Consider the following 17,120-nt stretch of genomic DNA (forward strand, 5'->3'; position numbering starts at 1 on the left):
GAGAACAGCAGACGCAATCCTGTGGAGACTGCTGTGATATCCAGCCAGGGCACTGGCCCACATATCTGTCAACAGCAGCTACTGACCTCATCTGCATCACATGATCTTTCACTCCAAGATATGGTGTAGCTGGGAGTGCTGGAATGAGCCTGGTATGAATCCATCAACAAGAGAACCTTTAGGGTAATAAAACTCTAAGTGCAAAGCTTATTTTATGCTACGTGCTACATTAGGGAAGGGACAGAAGGATGAATCCCCTCTCTCCTCCACTTCATGCATGCATGCATGCACGCACGCACACACACACACACACACACAAAAACATGAGCTACCAACATGAGTTTGACCAAACTGCGGGAGGCAGTGGAAGACAGGAGTGCCTGGAGTGCTCTGGTCCATGGGGTCATGAAGAGTCAGACACGACTAAACATACACAAACACACACACATGCACGTGTATATGTGCACACACACATGCTCTCACATTCATGTGCACACAAATGTACAAATGGGCATACCTACACATTATACAATACACACGGGCACACAGTGTAAGTGAATCGAAAATGGCAGAGGGAGTGTCCTTTAATGCTCTCTCTTCCATGCACACATCACCATGTCTACCTGCTCCTTCCCCACACTATTTTTCTCCAGTTCCCCTTTTCTCCCAGAACTCCAAATGCCCTCCTTACCCCTTATCCTTCCAACAGATGGGGCAGTGGCAAGAAAAGACAAAGAAGGGAGGCAGTAATCTCTAATCAAGTAGAGTTGCTGAGACTGCCTTGGGGCAGAACTCAGCTTATGTGCTAAGCCATATCAAATCTCCCAGATATGAATGCTTAGCAAGCATTGCATTGCTAATGGGGCATTATGCTTTTTGAAGTGTAGAGAGTCCCTCTCATGGCTAGAGGTCTTCAACTGCCCTGACTGACTTTCTAATTTTTGGTTTTGGTCATACAGATGTAGATTAACTGAGTTGAGAAGCAGGATATAGATTAACTGTGTCTTTTCAGTATTAAATCTGGGGCAGTTGCTCTTTCCCTTCCTCTTACACAGGGGTCAGCAAACTTTTTGAGCAGGGGGCCAGTCCACTGTCCCTCAGACCTTGTGGGGGGCCAGACTATATTTTGAAAGAAAGAAAGAAAGAACTAATTCCTATGCCCCACAAATAACCCAGAGATGCATTTTAAATAAAAGGACCCATTCTACTCATGTAAAAACATGCTGATTCCCGGACCATCCGCAGGCCGGATTTAGAAGGCGATAGGGCCGGATCCGGCCCCTGGGCCTTAGTTTGCCTAATGCTCTTACATGTCTAATTGGGATTGTGCTCCACAGTGTGAGTCGGCCACAGTGGGAAAGCAAGAACAACACTGAAATGATAGGTGGGCAAAAACTAATCACAGTATTTATGTCGGTCCCATTACCCAATCTAGGGAAATCTTAAGGAGTGGAAGACAAATTGAAGACAACCAATACTGTAATGATTCATGCCAACTTGGGATGAAACTGTCATGCCAGCACCTGACCAGTGCTAGACCTTGAATGGACACTCCCAGGACTCCTTAAAGTGATTTCCCAGTGGAATCTGGAGAGCTGACTCCACTTACGCTCTGCTATGAATCCTGCCCCATGTTTTGAACATCAACCTGAACAGTTGTGACAAAAACAGGTAACACCAAAATAGAACCAATAACTAAATACATTTTATATTGAGAAGGCAAAACCACTCACTAGGTCAAATGCGACTGTAGGTAAAATTCCTTCCCAGACCCATCAACTGACAGCTAGCATGTGTCCATAGCAAGGTAACTGATAAACAGTGTAAGATGAGAGAAGGAGCACAGGACAGTGAAACTGGCACTAGCTGAGGTCTAATTGGTCATCTAAATTTATTGCTCAGAAGTAGACCAGATGGGATAGGTTCTCCATCTAGTACATGCCACAGTCACGCCTTGGGGAAATCAGAGGGTGCACCTGTTTGTTCCCCTGGTGGAAGCTATGCTGCACAAACCTACTACAGAACTCTCTGACTGTCCACCCCCAGCAATACTGGGACAAAAAGGGACCCTTGGTAAGCAGGTTGTTTATACTGTACCAGGATCCCTGATAAAAGCTACACATTATTCTTTATACTTTTAATAAAAGCACAGAATTTAATCTGTAAGGGATTTATCAAAACAAAAAAGATGTATCTGAAGAAGTGTGCATGCACACGAAAGCTCATACCAAGAACTGACTTAGTTGGTCTTTAAGGTGCTACTGGAAGGAATTTCTTTTGTTTTGACTATGGCAGACCAACACGGCTACCTATCTGCAACAGGGATTTATCAATTAGGTTAAAAATAAATGCACGAATATTTCAGAATAAACATAAAATACATGAATATTTTCCTGCATAGCAAGGAATGCCACAAACATTTAGCTTTTAGCTTCATTTTGCATTTTCTGTGCAGTCTGGTTTATATTACTACAATGGGATCTAGTCACAAGGGCGTAGGGGGTGGGAGAGAAGCTCTCCCCCAAATCAAGTAAATAAATAGAAATTCTTAACTAACAGCTTGTTCTGCCCCCGTAACGAAAATCCTGGCTATGCCCATGTCTAATCACATAAACTCCTGGAAGGAGTTAACATTTCAAGTATACCATGAGTAGCATAACTACTGCCAGAATAGTGATATAAGGCTACAGTGTCAGACACACAGAAATGGCTAGAGATCCCCAGAAACCCGTGTATTATTTGGTAACTATCTGTGGCATTTTCCTATAGAACACAGATAATATTATTATTGTTACTAATTTTTTTAACTGCCCTTCTAAGGTCCCAGGGTAGGTTACAAAATTAAAACAGAATATTTTAAAAAGATGAAAACATCTTGCAACATGACTATACGGGCATATATTTTAAAAGAATATCTTAGTGCTGAATTCCCAACAAAACATAAAAATACTCATCCAGTTAGTTAACATTAGATTTTAGAAGTTGTATTTTGTACTAACTGTGGTTTCCAAAGGTCGTCCCTCATACGCTAATAACATATATTCTAATCCAGAGGTTACCATGGCATTGATCATTGCAGCCAGGCTACCACTGTCAAGGTAAGGATGCCGGTGGCCTACCAACCAAAGCTGGTCAAAAGCACAGCATATCATGGAGGCAGGTGGGAGGGCAGATGGTATGGAAATCCTGTCTTCACACAGATAACTTCAGTCATTCATACTATTGTCATGCTTTCCTGGGGAGGTGAGTTTTCAGAGCATGGAGTTTTAACATTTGAATTCGTATAATGATAAGAAACATGGAGCTCTTCAGCTCCAAAGAGTACAAAGAAACATACTCATAATCCTCACACAGAGCACTGCCATGCAAAACTATTTTCCAGTGGCATCTATATCGATTCGTATGTGTGTCTAAGATTTTATTCTGTTCTGTCACCCTTCATTTGTATGTATACACACACACACACACAGTATTCTTACATTTATATTCTTCCCAGGGTAAATATATTCCAAACAGTTATTTTTATTTATTTTAATCACAAAATTAAAAATGTAAAACAGAATTTAGAAAAGTATAATCTTGACTATATAGTAATGAAATCAACTAAAGTGTTTATTGGCTGTTAAATCGAGCATAGTAAAAGTGGCAAAATAAACATTTTAACAATATGGCTTATCACTTGTATGTTGCCTTATTTATTTCAAGTGAGAGTTGTTTATTACAGAGCGTTATAAAAATCACATATAACTTTTTCTGGCCAACTGAAAAACTTCCCAACATTTATTGCATCTATCTGCTACAGAAATGTATAGATGGACTGCTCTTTTTGAGATTTACAGTTTTGTACAGCTGCTGTGTTTACAATACACACACAAAAACCCACAGGGCATTACTAAAACAGTAGACAAATTATTTGGGAAATTAAACACCACCATCTGTACAAGGGAAGCAAAAAGAAAAAGCACAGATCGAAATTTGAGAATAGATAGAAAAGTTTAATATGAAAGATTAATCTTTTAAAATCAGGAATGTGTGGCAATTAAGACAGTCACACTTCAGAATTCCTGCTGCTCATGCTATAATTAATGTAATACTGCATTATGCAATATGGGTGACTGCTTACTATAATTTCTGAATCAATGCCATACCACACAAACAGGTCTAAATATATTATATATTTCTGTCACATTCAAAATTCAGAATTGCTCTATTTTCAATGGTTTTTCTAAATCGTATAATTATTTCCTTGATTATTCCTGTTCACTACCCTTTTGCTTCCCTTAGCCGAAGCTTAGATTCAACTTCAATCTCCTTTTATAGCTGGATAAAAGATATCACAATGCTGAAGACTATTGCACAGTCATTTATCCTGAAGTAAACAACATCAAGCAGGGCCCCGGTCTCTGAGATTTCTTTTTTTTAAACACATACGCATCTCTAGCCCTCCTAGAAAATTATGAAGCAAAATGTGCAGGTACCTCCTAAGCGAGATCTGAGTTGCCTGGTTCCTTCTGCCCTTCAGTGTTTTTAGTCAATGAGTTAACTGGAAGATGCGTATGGTCCAAAAGAGGTGCTGCTTTCCCCTATCTTTTTAGCACACTTTTCCTGCTTCTGTCATGTTTTCTACTCCTTGGAATCTCCATAGTTTGTCCTTCCTTTCCCCCCCTAGCAACTTTGATGCATCTTTCCTGTATGAGGTTCATCTGGTGGCCAGGTAATCCCTAACAGTTATTTTTGTCAATAAAACTACACAGTATGTGCAGGTGAATGTTAAAAAGGATCAACCAACTCTCACCCACAAACACTAAGCGCAAAATGTGAAAACTTTGCCAAGAGGCTTAGACAAGCCTCTTGCTGCCTAGGAGCTGAACGGCAGGCAAGCATGAAGAATTCCCTACATACCGGTAGTTAACTTACAGTGCAATGGAATACATATCTACTTAGAAGTAAATATATGTGTTAAATTGGACTTACTCCCTGGGATTGCAGCCTAGATTTTAGTTTGGGGTTGGCACTGGAAGAAAACAAGGTTCTTGAGCCTTTAGCAGCTGTGTGGTAGGCAGAAATTCAGTAGGGTAAGCCTTTTCTAGTATGGAAATACAATTATGGGGAAAGTTTCACCCATTCACATTCTTTCTGACTCGTTTTCTGTAACCTCTGGTTTATTTTTGGGTCACCTGCAAACGAGGACACTAATTTGGATATGACACAAAACAAATGCAATTTTTATACAAATCTGTGTCCTCCTCTGGGGATTAGTCAAAGGACACAAGCCACATACAGTGTACAGGGTCCAGAGAATTCTGTTGGCACTCTGCAAGCAACACTTCAGGCCAAGAGATGTACCAAAAAACTTAAGGTGAAGAGGCCAGAAGGAAACATCAACATTGTCTCTTCCCCAGACACAACAATCTTTGAAAAAGACCCATGGGCCTGTTCACACTTTGAACTTACCTGCCTCAAACAACTCAAAAATTATGGTGTCTCTATATTGCCCTTTCCCCTCACCACACCATTGGGCTATCTTAATCACCTTGTCAGAAAGGGTCCTGTCAAAATTTCCAAGTAGAAAACACGTAAATGGTGTTGGTGAGAACATTTTCCAGACTCCAGTTCCTCTTCTATGTCTAGTTCCTCCTTCCATTTCAAATGACAGGACAGAGGGTGAAGATAGAGAACCCTCATTCACACCACTTTCACTATCAAGAGCAACAGAGTAGGCACTGTCTCATTTCCTTGGATCTGGATGCCCACTCTACTCCTCATAAGATCAACTCTCATTTTAATTGTTCCACATCCTGGGAACATCCAATGACACAATGGCTGTGTGACATACTCTATCACACAAGGGAATGGTGCAATTAAACCATCATAGCCAGAGTTTTTTCCCTACTCATGAGACATCCTGCAAAATAATGCACAGGGAGTATAAAGAATAAAGCAGATTAGTGACATTATGACAGTGATAGGAGAATGTTTTCATGTAAGCATTCTGCAAAAAAAAGTGTGTATCACCATTTTCTCCTATTTTATAATCTGAGAAAAAGCAGGGAAACTTTTTGTAAAATATAACCTGCTGCTTCTAATCATATCTCTTGGAAATATAACCAGTGAATGTAGAGTTTTCTGAACTTAGCAGTTTCAACCCATCCAAGCTCATAATGCAAGGGCCAGCAAGTGTGGTTTGACATTCCAAAGAGAGAGGCCTGGGGCAAAACTAGCATAGTAGATTTTCAGATTATCAAGAAGGAATAACAGAAGTGTCAAAGCCTGGGTTATTCCCCAGAGAGACATTTATCAAACAAGACAGCTGTTCTGAATCCACCATCTCCCTTCCTGCTGGAAGGGTTGCAATATTACTACAACAGAACATGATAGGAATGGCCAGTCATGCAGGCATAGCACACATGGGAATCCCGCTCTGGACAAAATGTTTCAAGTAGGAGATTCACTTTGATGTGCTTTGAGAAAACTCCATATTCCCGAGGAAGTGAGAAAAGTGGGGAGGTACTTTCCATAACAAAACTTTTTCTTCTTGTCCTTGAGATTTCTGAAGAATACAACCTTGTATATTCTTCACACTTCATAAAAATTATCAAGAAAACCACAAACCTTTTGTTGAAGTTGGGGGGGGAAATTATGTACCCTTCACTTGGACTTTTCCATGGGATTAAAACCTCTAGAATATTAATATATTTGACGGTTTACATTTTGTTACATGGTGGTAATAGAAGGCTGACCAAAAAATAATATGCAATCCAAAGCATAGGTTGAGAACAAGTCACATACGACAACAAAATCCAACTTCAACACTTGCTTTTTGCTTCCACTGTGCGTGACTTGGCAAACATATGCACAATGCCAGCTTATGTCCAGACGATGTATCATACTCCTGGAATAAAAATGGAGTGACTCCTAGGAGCATATGAAATTACTGGCACAGCTGAGCAACAGCAAACTCTTTCTGTCATACACCTTCAGAGAGCAGTCTTTCCCTAGTATGCACCTTAGTTCTCATATATATCTGACAAGCATACAATTAACACCAGATTTATAATATTATTAGATCTTTAATTATAGCATATTTTATATTAACTGTATTTATCTCTGCATTTACAAGAGCTTTTTTCTTATCAGATTCCTTGTGATAGTTAACTGCTACTATATGCTAGAGATTGTATCTGATTATATATCTCAAATATTGGTTAAGGATTCAGTTTTCTTATTAAAGAACACAAAGTACTGTAGTTTATATTTTACAACCAATGGATTTTTTTTAACATTTTGTGATTATAAAAACTCAAGCTGAAAATATAAATATGAAATATAAATAGCACTTTGCATAGAAATATAAGAAACATTGTTGGTAGATTATTTTTTAAAATTCTCAAGGTACCATGTTTAGCAATAAATATTTCCAAAGCTAACCTAGTTTAAGGAATCTGTATTTTCACAAAGTTCCTATACTGATCAAATTAGATGGACAGAACAATCCAAAGAAGGGGATCGGGGAAGAGGGGGAGTGGATGAATTGAACATAGATGAACTCGTGGCCATTTTAATAGGATGCAATTTTGTAGCTCTTCGGTTAATTATTTTTATTTGAAAATCTAATATTGCTTTCCATTTACAAATTGCTCTTGTATTTCATTCATATGTTAATTTTATTGTAATATTTCAGTTATAGCTCAGTCTGTATATTTTCATCATTTCTGTGCTCTGATTTTAATAAAAAAAATCAATTTACTTTATTTTTTGTTTGACTGGTCTCTTTCTGATTTAAATTGGATTAAAAACAAGAGCACAGCATTGTGTTTCCTCTTTCATACATTTTCACTTAAGCTACTGCAGAGATGGGGAACATGTGGTCCTCCAGATGATGCTGGACAACACTCTCATCATCCCTGACCACTGATCATCCCTGATCCGAAGGATCACAGGTTACGCATCCCTGGATTACTGCACCCTTCCTCATAGCCAGTGAGAGTGTGAACCTGGTTCACATAAACTATATCAAGACAATGTTCAAGCTGCTGTCTACTATTAGGAGTTTCCTGAAGAATGTGGGAGCAAAGGCAAAATGCCAAGTAGCCCCCAAAAAAGGTCTACACCTGAAATTTTATTCATTGAAAGTGGGGTAAGTAATAACATTCTGGTATGGATTTTCACCTCCCGGCAAAAGTTCTTCAGGGTTTTAGCCAGCCAGTCTTGCTGAAAATCCATTCCACCATAGTCACATTTTCAGAGTTTAGTTTAGTTTAGGGTTTTTTGGTCCAACTATCACTCAACATTCTATAGCTACTGAGCATGCTCATTCCTCATTCAGCATGTTTTGGGAGGGAGGATTCTCCCATAGGTCTTATTTTTTGAAGTTTTTGTTGTTGTTTTTTTACTTTTGCAAAGCCTCAAAGTAAATCCATCATGTTTCACCATGGCTTCAGTCCTGTTAGTACTCATTAACTTAATTCGCCATTAGTAAGGCAAATGTGTAATACATTTTTAAAATGGAAAAAAACAACCACCACAAATGACCAGAACTGAAAACAAAAAGCAGTTTTCTATGAAGAAACAAACTCTAATATCAATTTATAATGTCTATGATAAAAATCATTAATTCAACACACATTTTCTCATGTGGGCAACTTACTGAAGAATATATTGCTGCTTCAATTTCTTGGAAGCCAGCCTACCATACTATTTAAGGATATAAATCCACCTTTCACTGCCACATTCGAAGAACATGTATTTGTTTCATAAAAACATAAAAAGAATGCTGCTGGATCAGACAAAAGCTTTTTTTTATTTTTTAGTTTCCCCCAAAGTTGAGCTTTTGGGGCAAAATTGCAAAGAAAAAAAGAAGCCATTTTTGAGTTATTTTTCTGGAAAAACGGCACTGCCGACATGGGCTAACATACATCTGGATTTTCCCGGACATATGTCCAATTCCTGCCCAGACCTTGGTGCTGACTGCAGTTTTCCAGATATGTCCAGGACATATGGCAACCCTATACCTCATCCCCAGTAGCTAGTATTCAGAGACACTGGTGGCACTGTGGTCTAAACCACTGAGCCTCTTGGGCTTGCCAATCGGAAGGTTGGTGGTTTGAATCTGCACAACAGGATGAGCTCCTGTTGCTCTGTCCCAGCTCCTGCCAACCTAGCAGTTTGAAAGAACTCCAGTGCAAGTAGATAAATAGGTACCCCTATGGAGGGAAGGTAACCAGTGTTTCCGTGCCCAATGGTTTCCGTCACAGTGTCCTGTTGTGCCAGAAGTGGTTTAGTCATGCTTACCACACGACCCGGAAAGCTGTCTGTGAATAAACAACGGCTCCCTCGGCCCGAAAGCGAGATGAGCGCTACAACCCCATAGTTGCCTTTGACTGGACTTAACTGTCCAGGGGTCCTTTACCTTTTACCTTTATTCAGAGGCATAGCACTTCCAGGACTGCAGACATAAACATTGAATAGTAGCCACTGATAGCCTTATTCTCCATTATATATCTGTCCTATTTTCCAAGAGCAACGTCTTAATCCCCTCTTTAAGCCATCTAAGTCAGTGGTCATCATCACAACTTGTGGTAGAGAATTCCATAGTTTAACTAGGTACTTTCTGGTTTCTGAGTGTGCTGAGCTGTATGATAGTGCTAAGCAGAAAACAATTTTAAGTATGAAACAATCCTGGTAAGCACAAAACAATGCAATAACTGAGCTACTGGATGCTCACCCTGGAGTTCTTCTCTTGCTCTTCTGTACAAGAATATGACTCACATAACTGTTACAGAAGAGGGATGCTCAAGGCACACATTGCTCATGATACCGGATAGAAAATCTGGCAAAACTATGGACCTAGCCACCAATGCCTTTATGAGCACACAGGACTCTGCATTTGGTAATTTCACTGAGGATCTAGTCACCGACAATGTCAGTTATATCTTATATTAAAACATATATTTTGTATTTAAATTTTAATATTAAACATGTCACAAGTTATTATTTCTCCTTGGATTGCATTCTCTACATTTGTTACAGTATTTTGACAAAATGATACATGAAACACACTCCAATTTGCAGAATGTTATTCTAAGACAACTGTACATAATTCCAAAATCTGAACATTGTGAGTGTTGGAAATAAGAGTGTTGTCAAAAGTTCCGAAGCTGTTTTAACCACTAAACAAAAATAGCAAAAACTTTAACTGTTATGTATTCCAGTTACGTATTCCTCCCTTTTCCAATTTATGAAGAACTGTCTATTAAGAACAGAAGTTAATTCAATTCCCACCATTAGCCTTTATGCTTAGCCATGGCATCAATTTTGTCTGATACTGACACCTCTCAATACTCCAAAAAATTGAAAATCCATCACCCCTATTGATGTGGGCTCAACTTTCTAATCTGAACAGAGAAACCTAAGTTTTCTATCATAAATGTGTTCCATAGTCAGATGTATTTACTTTACTATTAATGCTTTGAAAACAATGGTATCCATTATTCTTAAAATCAAATAGATATTTTAATGACATAAAACATGATTAAAGCACTATTTCAAATCAAGATCAAAAGAGATGCCGGTTTACATTCAAGTGAAAACTGAGCCTTAGCTGTCATTGAGCCACCAAAGAGGCTGCAGCTTTGGTCAGGCACAAAACTAAGGAAGCAGGTTTTGAGGAAGAGAGTCGGATAGGCGATACGGTAAACTCATCAAGAAATCTCATATGAAATATCACTCACTGCTATCCATAAACATGAGCCTGGTTTAGATATATTCAGTTACAACTAGAGAAGTGTATAATTAACTAGTTCATTACATGGAATGACTAGCACATGTGCAATCTTATTTATGATCTCTGCACCTGTGTTTTCTTTGGTTTAAGTTATAGTAGTGATCTTTGAAAGTACATGAGTGAAGTATCTTAACTTAAACAGCTGACACACATTAATGTATTCTAACAAGTGAACAGGAAGGCATAGAACCATTGTATTTTATCAGTAAACTAATAATAATTCATCAATGTATTTGTTCAGATTTCAAGCCTCCAAACCATATAAGGGTAATTCCAGCTATTCAACACAATCACATATTTGGTTATCAGCCGCATTCCATGTGCTGCTGCTGCTTGTCCCAGTTTGAAGAACCAGAGTGATGTTGTGGTTAGAACATTTAACAAGCACTAGAAAAAAACAGCTTTAAATCTCTGCTCATCCATGTAGCTCACTTGGTGCGCTTGAGCCATACTTTACCTCTTGGTGTCCCCTGATGATTATTCCAATAGAGGTCAACTGAAACTAACAGCATTTTATTGGTACTGAGTACTGAGGATGTGATTTGTAATACAAATCCAAAGGGGAAAGCATGCCTATTTTAAAAACTGTTTCCACTTATACTTTTCAAATTGTTTGCTATTTCCCCCCTTTTAGTTGTTTACAAAATCAAAAAATCAGGGCAGTGCTAACCCATATAATTGCAGCAAGAAATTCCACTGTTATACAGATATTTCCTGCAGCAAATGAGTAAAGTGCCTAAAATAAAATATAGACGCACAACTTTAAGCACCCACATTATATACATCTTGGAAACCTGTTTGGCACAGCTCTCAGTGACGGAAGAAACAGCAGAGACAGAATAAATCTGAAGAATCCAGACTGCCTAGTTCCAATGTAGCGAAGTGTAACAAATCCAATTTATCAGCTTTCAAAAAGTAATGTATTTGTTGGTCTGTTTCTTTACAACAATTAACTTGTACACACATCTCCCTTTTATAAGTACAGCTTTCTCCCATATTCATTGTACACAGTATATGTATCCAATTGTCTTCAGTGGTACTTTAATATTTATATCTAAGCTTGTAACCTTAAATATAGAATTGTGCTGTAGCTATGCATGCTTTGAAAGTAAATGTATGCATAGTGTTGCAGCCTTACTGGACACCCAGTCTTCTTGATATCAGCAACACTTACTTGCAAGTAACTATGGTTAGGATTAGGCTATAAAAGAAAAAAAAAGTTTTGGAGAGTGCTGGTTAAAATACTAAAAAAAAAATGTTCTAAAGCAAAAGGAGCTTCACTCACTTATCACAAGAGTCTGATTTAAATACAGATAACCTGAATCCAGAGACTATGAGCCAACTGCTTCCAGAAACTCTTTAGAAGCATATTTAAGGCCTGATTCTATGAATTATTATGCGGCATGTATATCAGATTATTAAAAACTCTAATCCATCTCTCTTCACTACAACCTCATCTCAGAACCAAAAGCAATATCTTTTGTTTAGGATTTCTGCAACTTTATATATTTTATCAACTCTGCCAAAATTTATTAAAAATAAATATATTAATTTGGCATTATTTTCTTTTCTTTCTCGGTACATTTCATGCAATTTATTTTGGCATATTGTTTTGCTAGTACCTTCTAGTTACAGTTGTAAGCTAGACATTTCCTTTAGAATGAGGCATTATTATTTCAGCAAATTTATACAGTTGCTGTCCGCATAAATGAAGCATACAGAGTTATATTAAGGCTAACATTTTAAAACATGTCCTCCAAGAAGTTTAATACCATTTTGTTAGCCACTATCTAAAATAAGCCGATTTAGAGTACATGCATAGTTACTCAGCTCAATTTTTGGCTTACAGAACACATTTTGTATATTCATACTCTTTAATGAGTAATGTGGCTTTTGATTTACTGTTGCAACTATTGTTTAATTTGTTTGCCTTGGGTAACACAAACACACATTTGATTAGAGATTTCACATTCAGTATCTTTTTCATTGAAGTTTGGTGTACAAACTAGTGTTCCATTCTTTTAGCCTTCACTGGGTTTTTCGGGGGGGAAATGTCAACATATACAAGCACATAAATGTTCTTTCCGTGATTAAGATTAACCTGAATGTAGTACACGCTGACAAAAAACATTTCCATTCTAAATTGAAGACCAAGAAAAATGCGGGAGCAAGGAGAGTTAAAAGTTTATCACATTCTAAAATATATAAAATACAGCTTTCTACACATCACTAACTAGTTTTCAAAGCTTTACATACCCAGTATCTTTGTATTTTTCAAAAAGCTTGTTAGTAAGTAACCAAAATATACCTGTTTGTGACCTTTCAAACCTTCTAATGGTTTTTTTCATATACTCCCCCAGCCCATTTCTTTACTTGGGCCTCAATAGCAGCCATGACTGAGTAAAATTAAAAATAGAAATCCAAAAGCTATGGCACTATCTAGGTATTTAAATACCACAACTATCTATGTATCCCCTTATGACCTACCATGGATAATGATATGCTGTCAACAAAGAAAAGGTGATAAGGTTCTCTGTTTCTGCCACTTGACCTGACAAAAGCCAGGTCTGGTTAATCACTTCAATGTCAAAAATAGATACTCTTAACTGAGAAAGCAGCTGCACACATTTCCATAGTTATGTCAGATAAAGTCAATTCTATGGAATCTATTAAGCACTTGATATAAAGGAATCTGGTACTGCTATTACCTCTTAAAAAATATCCCTTTTTCCCAAAAGCCTTGAAAAAACAGTGCAATCATGAGCACTAATATGCAGTTTTTCAAGAGAAATTATTATAATAATGGGGACTCAATAGCTGGCCCAAAGCCATATTCCTATCCTTTAGTCCAAAATACAAATGCATAGGATCAGGTAAATAAACACATCAAGTGCCTTGAAGCCACAACTGTCACAATCATGGCATCACTACCACTTCCTGGGACAATGCAGGGTGGCAAAGATGCTGAGTCTGTGTCAACACATTGACAAGCACATGGAATTGGTTGCATCCTGGTAAGCAGCAGTGACACCACTGTCATGAGGACAGCTCTGTGCGCCCACCCAATCTGATTATGAGTACAGCTGAATATGGACCTAGCACTCTCACAGCTCTTCAGAATGTGATCCTAAGCACTAGGTTAGGTTGAAATAAATTCAACTAAAAATAAAGAACTACTAACCACAGCTGGACCTTTATTAAGACAATCCAAAAAGTCACAAAGTAGTAGCAAGCTTTAGTTTAGGGCAGTGTTGTACTCATTGTATTGACCAAAATTGTTGAGCGTTTTTTGGGGAGCACTGATCAGAGATGTTGAGCTTTGTTTGGGGAGGAAAACACAAAGTTGTTGAGCTTCTTTGGGAAAGGGAGACCCAAAGTTGTTGTTGAGCTTTTTGTGGGGACGCCCCGTGATCAAGCTTTAGATTGTGATCAACCTGTTGGACATCCCTGGTTTAGAGTACTCCAGAACCCCTTCATAAGGTAAGATGCTACCTAAAGAGTAAGGCTGTACAGTGGTACCTCGGGTTAAGTACTTAATTCATTATTAACCTGAAACTGTTCTTAACCTGAAGCACCACTTTAGCTAATGGGGCCTCCTGCTGCCACCGCGCCGCCAGAGCACGATTTCTGTTCTCATCCTGAAGCAAAGTTCTTAACCCGAGGTACTATTTTTGGGTTAGCGGAGTCTGTAACCTGAAGCATATGTAACTTGAAGCATATGTAACCTGAGGTACCACTGTATATTTAAAGCACATGGCTTCCTCCAAAGAATCTTGGGAACTGTAGTTTACCCTCACAGAGTGACAATTCCTAGTACCCTACATTTCCAAAGATTCTTTAGGGAAAATAATAAGCTTTAGATGTATGGTGAGTACACAGGCTAAATAAATCTCTGCTAAATGTTGTTAGCTATAAGGCTACACACCTAAAATTACATAAAGCAATGTGTGGTTTTCCTATTTTTGAAAACTTCCTAAAGGTAAACAAATTTGTGAATGTTTACTCTTGGACAAAACCAACTGTGTGTCTAGCAATAGCTTTTCAAAGTTTCAAGAATTCATGAGTTGTACATTATTTATTTCCAGAAATGAGCTACTACTGGTTGGATATAAGCAACATGTGTTCAGCTACTGCATTATTCCCCTTCAATTGGCTAAAGGGCAAGCCCCAGAATACTAAATTCCTACCAATAAATCTGAAATAAAGCCTTGACAAGTGGACCTAACAAAAACAGGCATTTCCTTTGACACTTTAACAAGACACAGAGGAGAGAAGAAATTTGTGGAACCTTTATTTCTGAGTCTAGGCTATGAGGTAAGGCTGATTATTGCATTGTTTCTTTTCACCATCTGGTTATGTAGCCAATAAAGATAAAGACTTGAAACTGAAAGTGTTCTTCAAGATTTTATGCCACTACACCTGAGCCAAATGTTTGCTATAGAAAACTTTCAGCTTGCGATGTGGAGAGAGCAAAAGGTCCCCTGAAACTGAAACTCCAAGCTCACATTTCTTTTCTTCACTTCTCCCAGTTATTGAATAAAGCTAGCGGCACTTCTTGTAGCAGCTAGCAGCAACTACAAACAAACAAACAAACAATCTTGGAAGTCCTCTCATCATTCTGAGGGGATGCTTGGGGATTTTAAAAAGGCAGTTGCCAGCCACTGAGAGGACCATTTCCACATCTGGTCAAACTGAGGCAGAGAAATTGGAGGGGTTGTTCCAGTTTAGAACACGTTGAAAGGTACAGACCTTCACCACCGACTCTAACTGCTTTGTGCATCTTACCAGATGACTGTGGGGCTATAACTGCCACAGTACTTGCCAAGAGCACTTAAAATGACAAACAGATAAGTGAAAATATGTGAGTAATGTAAGATGGTGAACATATATAACACAATCTTTTTTTGTCTTATGTACTGGGCTTATTATGCAGAAACATATACACCAGTCTATGGCTATTTGATGTCATCCACAAGCAGCACCTCTCAACATTCCAAAGGTCTAGCTCGGACATTTTTTAAAAAGTATGAAATGGTTTTTAAAAATACAAATACAAATACAATTCTATTATTTCTATTCAACTACACCAAATCCTAAAAATACACTGCATTTGATATTAAATTACCTAGGAACTTCTTGCAAAAACTTAAAACTCTACTCCCAAAAATAAAGTAAAGGTAAAGAGACCCCACATGCTGAAAATAGAATAGGGAATAAACCATATGCCCTGAAAAACACAAGAGGTACACAAACAAAGGGGGGGGATGCAAACTCTTAAGATAAGCAAAAACTTTGATAAACTTAAATTAAGACTATTATAATACCCACAAAGAAGTCCACCAAAAAGTCCTTATAGTAGGAAGGTACTGCATGTGGTTGATTGAGAATTTATTAGAATGCAATTTATCAACTAGTGAACAGTTTGTGTTACTTAATACACAAGATTTCTTGTTATACGAGAGATTTAAGAGGTAATCAATCTTCTGGTATTCACTGCCTGCTGACTTGTTAATCTACGTTATTCATAACGCAGTAACGGCGAGTTTGAATTAAACAAGTTACAGTTGTATTAGGCTCCTGCGCTTCCAGGGGATGTTTTTAATCTTGCTGAATGAATCAGCATAGTAAAGTTACATCATTTTGGAAAATATTGCAAGAAAACAACCAATAATATCAAAAGTTCAAGCACATCAGAATCAATTTGAGTTTCATAACAAATTTCTGCAGACTGTTATGTGAATGGTGCCACTGATCCCTTGGGTGGGTTATGTCGATCCTCAGACCACAGAACACCAACTGGGAACCACTGGTCTTATCATTTGCAGTAAAACTTTCCAGATTTATTCAAAACAATCACAAAACATTCTTTTAATATATAATATGTGTATATCTAGTTATGTGTATCTATATTATTTGTATGTGTATTATCTAAATATAATACTTTTGTAGGGCTGCCAAAGGTCATCATAAAATGTTTTTTCTGAAATCAACCTTAATTGATAGTAGCATATTTAGGACTGTAAAAGCAATTATAAAATGACAAGGCTGCTTTGAAATCAACCTGACTTGATTTATCAAGCCCAACAGCTGTTTGAATATGCAATGAACCGTGAAAGAGTATCACTCACCATGGGGCTCAAATATATTCCCTGCTCCACCAAGACTGCTGGTCAGAAAGTGAATGACAGGCAGTTCACACAAAAAAGGTTAGGACCTGGAAATCAGGTTTTTAACATCTTACATATAGAAGATGTTACGCATAGCCAAACTTGGCCCTCCAGATGTTTTGGGACTACAATTCCCATCATCCCTGACCACTGGTCCTGTTAGCTAGGGA

At 38.0% G+C, this 17,120-nt stretch overlaps 1 protein-coding gene across 9 annotated transcripts in view; it reads right to left on the reverse strand.

Moving 5' to 3' along the window:
- RBM20 (RNA binding motif protein 20) overlaps positions 1–17,120 on the reverse strand; it is a 113,287-nt gene that overhangs the window by 64,597 nt on the left and 31,570 nt on the right. For 2 of the 9 annotated variants that reach the window (XM_083741195.1, XM_083741194.1), the window contains exon 1: positions 13,092–13,186. The exons of the other annotated variants lie outside the window; for them this stretch is intronic. The gene's annotated coding sequence lies outside the window, so the exon portion shown is untranslated. Of the gene's footprint in view, positions 1–13,091; positions 13,187–17,120 lie in introns of those variants that run through there. 9 annotated transcript variants of the gene reach the window in all.

This window comes from Podarcis gaigeae, assembly GCF_964106915.1.
Source record: "Podarcis gaigeae genome assembly, chromosome: 5".
NCBI classification, from domain to species: Eukaryota; Metazoa; Chordata; class Lepidosauria; order Squamata; family Lacertidae; genus Podarcis; species Podarcis gaigeae.